Source organism: Pygoscelis adeliae, unplaced genomic scaffold, assembly GCF_000699105.1.
Source record: "Pygoscelis adeliae isolate BGI_AS28 unplaced genomic scaffold, ASM69910v1 Scaffold14, whole genome shotgun sequence".
Taxonomy (NCBI): domain Eukaryota; kingdom Metazoa; phylum Chordata; class Aves; order Sphenisciformes; family Spheniscidae; genus Pygoscelis; species Pygoscelis adeliae.
Genome location: NW_008825109.1, coordinates 15468826 through 15477517, shown reverse-complemented (window position 1 = coordinate 15477517; position 8692 = coordinate 15468826).

Sequence of the window (8692 nt, the reverse complement as noted above, 5' to 3'; positions counted from 1 at the left end):
TCTGAAAGAAGAAAGAGCAAGAACATTCAAGAGTTTGTGCCAGGTGGATAGGGGCAGGCCAGTGTTCCCATGCCCTTATCCTCCCACTGCAACACCATCCACTCTTCAGCACTAAACTTTTTGCAGCCAGTACCTGACAAAAGGCAAATGCAGACAGGTGAAGATTATAGAGCTAGTGATTTAATAAACTTCAAATAGTAATAAAAAAAAAGACAAAAGGGGAAAAGAAACTGAATCTATTACAAGACAAATCCTTGAAAAAATGCCTTCATTCCAAGAGAAAATAATGCACTGTTCAAGATATAACAGTGGCTGTTGACCTCCCTTCTCTTCCATAAAATGGCTATTGCTGTACAGATGGAGCAAAAAAGCACATCAGCATTCTGGGGAGGTTACACTAATTTTCCAGAGAGCACATCCTTCAAAGATTAATTTACAAAATTGTAAATGAGCTACTAGAGTGAAGACATTTGGAAGAATTTCCGAGATCATACAAAGAATAATGTTTTGAAAAAAAAATCCCAACACCCAAAAAGGGCAAGCTAAATATTTAATCCAGAACTTGCTGATGATTCATCACTTACAGTGAGCTTTGGATGAAATCCTGATTTTTTTTTCCCCTCCCATCTAAACATTTTCATTGCAAAAAACATGGGAAGACAGAAAATAAGGCTGTGTTATGGACACATTTAACTAGCTAGTCCTGCAAACTTGCCTTATTCAGTTACTAACTGCTTGTAAGAATTATCTTTATTATCAATGTAAAACCTTACCCCAGTGAAGCTCTTGCCCTCTATTTTTCATCCTCAATAGCAGAAGAAAAAACAACTATGAGCTCCAGTAGCATGGGACTGTGTAGGAACCGCACACGATGGGAATTCTATGCCGAAAGCAAATCAGGAAGTCTTTCAGACCTCTTGAATATTTTCCTTCCAGAGGGGAATCAGGCAGGAACCAAGACACTCCAAAGTTTTCATAGTAGAGGGCTGCATCACAGAATTACTAATACGGTAATGGTCAGGACATATGTGCCAGAGGCAGAGGTCTGGCAGGAGTAAAAGCAAGTGGTTGAATCTGACAAATTCCAATAGAGAGCCCACAGAAATTAGACGGTACCTTGCTAAGAGCTTGACCCTCCAGTTCACACACTATCATGCCTGTTGTAAAATTTTAAATGTACAACACGTTTTACAGTAAAAAAAAAATTGTAAATTCTACTCATGGAAATGAGATAATGATTTCTATTCCTCATTGTACTGTAACAATTTTTTCTTTGTGCTTTTCTGTCAATAACTTTTCTTTGCTTAATTTATTGATGTGCATAAAAATTGCTTTTTTTTCTTATTGTTCCCCTCTGTTCCTCTACAAAGATATCAACTTCAAAATCTTCACTATTGTAGGCATTGAATTTTGTCTCAAGTTTTCAATTCTTCATTATTCACAAAGGATGCAGGTATTACTTTCTTTGGTTCTATGCAATTTCAGTCTTCCTTTTGTGCCACAACAGAAAAACTCTAGTGAAATAAAGATTTCATAATTTTCAGCACCTGCACTGGGCTTTCTCATCAGTCAGTTTTAAATCTCCCAGTTCATCTCTTCTCCTTTTTCCTTTTTTTTTTTTAAAAAACCAACCAAAAACAAACAATTGCATTTTGCTTCATTAGTTATAATTGTCTAGAATTCTTTACTAACTATATTCTATATTCATCATCTTTACACATTTAAACATTAGATAACAAAAAAATTTTTAGGTTCAGAGACAAAAAATTGTTTTTAATTTTAAAGAGTTATTAATTTTCTCCTCTCAAATGAAAGCACATTCATTTCTTCAGAAAGCTTATTCCTCTTTCCTGATAAAGCTAAGGAGTCACCATTAGCAAAACCACAAAACTTCACATTGAATAGAAGTCTGATTTCTTTCATCACTCAGTCTCACTATTCATATTTTATGATGCATGCTTTTGACTTCTCAACTGTATTTAATTCTTTCTCATTAATGGCACACACTTGTCTCTTATCCCTCCTTGCAAAGATCAATTATTGATCCACATTAATGTAACTGATGTATCTGTCCCCCATCTATTAGCCATGTGTTTTCAAGCATGTAATTTAACTGAATTCTTTCCTCCTATTACAGTTCCACTGTCGTCCATTTCTGACAAGCACTGCACTTGCTTTTATTCCCTATTCTTTGTGCTTCATTTTATAAAAAAAATTACTCTGTGCTCATTTTATGTTAGTCATTGTTATTAACTGTAGTAAAAGGAACTTAATCACCATAGCTTTTTCCTGTTTTGTTTTGAAAAAAATGCAAATTTTTGCTCAAGAAACATATTAAACATTTACAAAAGTAACAAACTGGTATGCTGGCACTGGTCAGATCCAAACACAGTATAAACTTGTAATTTTACGCTAAGCTTCTACAGTTCTCCACTTCATGTGTGATGTCTGGTTAGCAAAGTATCCATCATATCATCATCCTGAAACGCAAGCTGTACCATTTCTAATAGAATCAACTGCTCTGCTCCAAGGGCCTGTATATTTTATACCAATATCCAGGTACCTTCTAAATCATGCTGGAACTGAACAAACCTTTAACTTGGCCAAGATATTCTAAAGACACAAACAGAAAAGAAACTTCTGCTCCTCTTGAAAGGAATTACATTCCTCATTGATGGATGTTTTTACACATGGCCATTTTGACATGTCCAAAGGAAAGACCAACAGCAGAACATACTGACAATAGTTTGTCCTCCTCCTCCACTTCTCACTCAGAAGGTTGATTAGACGCCATAAAAGCAGATTTCGAGCACATTATTGCAGTTCAACAAATGTCACCATATTGTTTCATCTTAGATTGTCTGAGCAACACCCATGATCCTGTAACTGATGCAAGGGGCTAATCTTTTTCCCAAAATAAACAAGACCAAAACCACTTTGTGAGCAGCAGCAAGCCTTCCACCATCTAGCCCATGACATGGAACTCACCACTCCAGCAGGAACCGACAGTAGTGAGGGATAAATGGACCAGTCACATACTCTTCCTAGTTAAATTCTGTCACCAAAATATGCCTCTCCACCACCATATGGGCTATGAGAACTTACTTAAGCTAAATAATGTTGTATTGTGACCTACTAGCCCACTGAACTTTTTGAGCTGCCTTTTGTGTATCAATCATCTTTGTAGTTGTTCAGACATTTTAGGCAAAGATAGACATCACTTACAGTTGATATTTTCTTCTCTTGAACTAGCTCGACCTTAAACATTACATAGAATATAAAACACCTTCATATAATTTCAGTATTTGACAAATCAGATGATAATCCCAAGAACAGCGAGTCATGAAACAAGAAAATGAAAAATTTACCATGCCTCTTAGTAATCTGTTCCAATGGTTGCTTGCCCTCACTGCCAGCAGTTTTGACCGTCTCTCCAGTTTGGACTTTACTGACTTAAAATTCCAGCTGTTGGATCTTGTTATGTCTTTGCTTGGCAGACTAAAGAGACCACTATTATCAAATAATAGCATCGTCCCCTATGCAGTCAATTCCTCCTTTGCAAGCAGTAATTCAATATAATTTTTATATGTAGATTAACAACTCTGTGAGAAAGGCAGGCAGGAATACACTCAGTACACTTAAATTGTGTCATTCCTTTTCACAGTAATACTGAATTAATAGCTATGTTATTATTTAGATTATTAGTCCATATATTGCAATCTATTCATATCCCACAGCTAAACAACATGTAAAAACGCCAGGTGACAAAAATCTGTATTTTTTCCAATTAAAATACATAAACATGCACAAAAGCTGTAAGAACACTAAAGTATGGAGCACCACTTTCAATGGCTCGCTGATTAGCCAAATTATTCTCAGGTAATTTGTTATCTCTCTAGGAATCCTCATTTTATACTTTCCAGTGAGCAAAGCTCAATTTTTACATTACTGTTTTCCTGAATTAAGTCTACGTGATTTTTCTGTTCAGAAAGTCTCCTTTTAGCAATCAACATAGGAAGGTAATCAGAGCCCATTTACACAGTAAGGCAAGTTAAAATTCATTAGTACTTGTTGATCTGTACTGAACTTTGATGTTTATTCTAAATCATGTTTCAGTTTAACAAAATGAATGAGTAGTACATGCACATACTGCACTAGACATTTAAAATTAAAATGGAGTTACCAGTCATAATGATCACGTTTTGAATGTATTTACTTAGTTTTCTTTCAGAAAGACATAATATTAGAGATTGCCAAAACTGATGGGTTTCAGGACCCAGAAGGATTCCTCTCACAGCAGCTGGGTTGATGCAAGGCTGCAGTGGTTCCAAGTCCCCAGATGGAGCCAGTATCAAGGCTGCCTTTGTGTTCCCAGACAGACAGCCACACACCGTAAATATATACATTTACACATATATTTATGTACACACACAGCCAGCCACACAGATCAGCATAAACAGAATAGTGCTTCTACCACTATCCATAAAAGGCACAAGGCTCTCAGAAGCAGGAGTAGTACAGATGGCCTGATCCTTCTCCCTGGCTGATCAGAACCAAGTCCACTGCTGGAACAGACAGACACACACATACATCGCCTGCCTCTCCATTAGCTGGTTGTGGACACTTGGTCTGGTCAGTAGCTGGCTCCCAGACCCCGGGGCTCCTCCAGCAGCAGACACCTCACGTCCCTGAGGTTTGTGTTCACTGCAGTTGCTGGTACTCAGACTTCTTACCCTACTTGAGGACTAGTCTGACCTGCAGTTTGATGACAGTCACCCACAACACAGAACAGAGATTACACCACACACATGGAAGATGATTAGAAACAGGATTTAAGAAGAACGTAGGATAGACTATGGTAGTCAAGCTCAGTCAGACAAGCGTATTAGCCAGCAACCTGTATGCACTCAACCAGCCTCTTTTACCCCACTCATCTCTCTATTTTCCTCACACTTGCTCAAGATGGACCTACCGGTTCACCTTGATCCTTCTCCACCTTTGGTCCCATAGTAAAGTTTCACACCCCATGATCCCCTTAAAAAATTGCATGTTTTACACAATCCCCAAATTCTTTTCCCTTTGTACGTTCTATGCCCCTGAGAGGCAATAACCTTTTGCTCTTCACAGTCTTTCAGGGATTTTTGCCCTTGACTCATCTCTGTGCATTTCACATCAACTACAATGGTCTAAATCATTTGCCCTTGATAGTTTTACTGAGGAGCAAATTCAGTGTGCTCCTTTCAGTTTTCACTGATTATACTAGGGTATCCCAGCCTGCCATTGTTCCTCTGATGCTTACTGGGTCTTTGTGCTTATTGTGATTAGCCTTTAAACAGATTACCTAACAAAACATGTTTCCTGATACTAGCTAATACAGAATCACGTTATGCAATTAATTACATGCAACCACGTGACCACCATGACTGCATTTCAGTGGTAGCATATAATGGTATTACTAGCTCTATAGCAAATCAATTTTTCTGTCAAAAAAGCCACCCATTTGACCAGTGTAAACAGACTTGATACATTCTTGAAAAATATAATGGTTTATTATTTGAATTGGGAGGGAAAAAAACCAAAAATATTAGGGATTGAGTTGCAACAGGTACAATTCCAGATGCCTACAAAAAAGCCTGATCACAGGAACAGGCTTCATCTAGAGTGGAACAGTGGGAGCTGTCAGGAGAAATCTGTCATTCATGATGGATCTCACAGCCCAAAAGAGGTGAGGTTGCTGCTGCTCCATGTTCCCAAGACCAGCCAGTAGCAAGGCTGAAGATACTCTCCCAGCAGGCACACAGACAGAAGCACACAAACACACTGCTGGCCACACAGATCACAGACACACAGCACTCATACAAACAGACAGTACCAGCACCCTCATCCTGCTCCCCTCTGGCTGGACAGGATAGAGGTCTACTAGTGACAATATATATATATACACACACATGCATGTAGAAGGTGAATCCCTCCAGCAGCTGTGCTCAGACACAGTGTGCCCAGCAGCTGGCCCCTGGAGCCCAGGCTTCCCAGTTGCTAGCATCTGGACATAAGAGACCCAGAAGCTGCAGCCTTACTCCAGTAAGACCATCACACACACACACAGAGCTGGCCAGGACTGTCCAGGTTCCAATACCCACCCTCTGCTGTGCTCTCTTGCCCCTAGAGACACCCAGGTGCTCTCACACCCAGAGTCAGCCCTAGAGACCCGCTCACCATCTTGCTCCCAGGTCACTTCTCTTACTCACTAGCTTGTCTGGCTTGATCTTCACTAGTGGTCACACACACCCTTGCAGACCTGCACTTGCCCCAGTTGCTAACACCACGGACATATGGACCCTCCGCCCCATGGGGTCTGACCACAGTTGTTGCATGCAGATGCCCCTGCACACACAGAAGAGCACACCCCCAGCTGGGGAAGAGTTGGAAAGGAATTTAACAAGTAGGACAGGCTGCGGTGAACATGTGTGGGGCAGGGACAGACAAGAGTACTGACCAAACTATTTACATACAATGACCCCTTTGAATCCTCTTCCCCTCCCTGTTTTCCCACTCCCGTTCCTCCCAAAATCACCTAAACCCCTCCCTTTTCCTATCATTGATTCCTGCTCTAAATACCCTATAAATCCTTTGTGATCCCAAACTGCTTTTCCCCTGTATCCCACAATGTGTCCCACCCCTAGGAAGCAAGTCCTCTTCTCGTGTTAGCTGATTTGTTGAGCTGCTCCCAATGACTCATTATGACAGATTTCATGCCTAGTCACTGGGGCTGATGGTTCAGCTGAGACAACTCTAGGAAGGGCTGAGACAAGGTGGTGGTTCCTCAGGAGTCCTCGATTTGGGTTCCTACCTGTCGTTGTGCATTCCTGTGGTCCTCTGGGCTTGTGCAGACAGGCCCTGGAGGGGCTGATGGCCCCTGTGATGGCCTGGGAGTAGCCCAGCAGAGTATAATTTGGGCTCCCCCTCCTGCTACTGTCTTTCTGAGCTCCTTTGTGGGTGTGGAGATGCGCTTTATCACATAACCTGACAGTAGCATGACACAAATAAAATGAGTCAACATAAAAGGTATGGAGCAGCTTCAGACAACCAGACAATAAAGCAAGTAAGAAGAGAAATGAGAACATGGGGACAATAGCAGGAAGAAGTTTAAAAAAAATCAGAACTGCATACAAAAGCATTATTACAAAGATCAGTTGGAAGAACAGAAAGTCCTGGAAGTTATCCCAAGGAGTATTTAGAAAGACAAAGAATGCTGCAATACTAACCATGCACACACAAGATGAGCCCACATTTCCAGCCTAAGATCCTGAAGATATTAACAGGAACACATTAGCACTGAAGGTTTTGTTTCCCTTGCTGTTCCCGTGCTCCCCCACATGCACTCTCAGAGACGTCTCTGCAGCAACCAACATGGAGCCAACAGGAAACAAACCTGACACGCTCACGCTTGGAATATCCATCACCGAGACAATTTCTTACAGTGGCACCACTGAATTTCACAACTGCTGTACATGACTATCCACAACAGTGAGCTTCCTCCTAAATAATATCAACCCAAAGTTTGGCTGTTGCTGTGATGACAATGTTACAGGCAACCCTCCTTTCCCCAGCGCTACACATATGAGGTACTTATTTAGGTATGTAGAAAAAAGTCTTCATCAGCTGGCTACTTACGCTGATAAAACTTTGATTTTTCCAGTGACACATCACAAAGTGCACTAAGACAATAAGCTCACTGATTCAACCAATAACCAAATACAATAACATGAATCCAACCACAGACTAAGATCCCACTGCAGAAGCAGTCACTGTAAAGACTGATCAAGCAAATAATTTGCCAAACACCTGACTGTGCTGAGACTAACTCGAACATGGCATTTACAGGAAAATGAAGCAAAAGATGTTTTCCAGAATTTTCACATCACAAAGCTTGTTTCACATGACGACCAGAGATGTCAGATAAACATTATAAAAAACACCCATCATCTATTCTAAAAGGAAGGATACTTTCTGATGGGCTAATTAATTGGTGGCAACAAGGAACCTTTCATGTTATCACGGAAGCATTGTTAACAGTAATAAATTGCACCTTCCCTGAAGCAACATAAAATCAATGACTTTACAATAAATTGTTAGAACAATAGTGATGCTCTTTTGAAATGTGTGAAGGTTGTGATGTTAAGGACATTAAATGTTCGTACATTTAATGATTTAGAGATATTTGATGGTATTGAGTTAGACCTATTTTCTTAATAACTAATTTAATAACAGTTTAATAGGTAAAGCAAAAGCCGTGCACGCAAGCAAAGCAAAACAAGGAATTCATTCACTACTTCCCATCGGCAGGCAGGTGTTCAGCCATCTCCAGGAAAGCAGGGCTCCATCACGCCTAACGGTTACTTGGGAAGACAAATGCCATAATACCAAACACCCCCCGCTTCCTTCTTCTTCCCCCAGCTTTATATGCTGAACATGACGTTATATGGTATGGAATATCCCTTTGGTCATTTGGAGTCAGCTGTCCTGGCTGTGTCCCCTCCCAACTTTCTTGTGCACCCCCAGCCTACTCGCTGGTGGGGTGTTGTGAGAAGCAGAAAAGATCTTGACTCTGTGTAAGCACTGCTCAGCAGTAACGAAAACATCCTTGTGTTATCAACGCTGTTTTCAGCACAAATCCAAAACACAGCCCCAT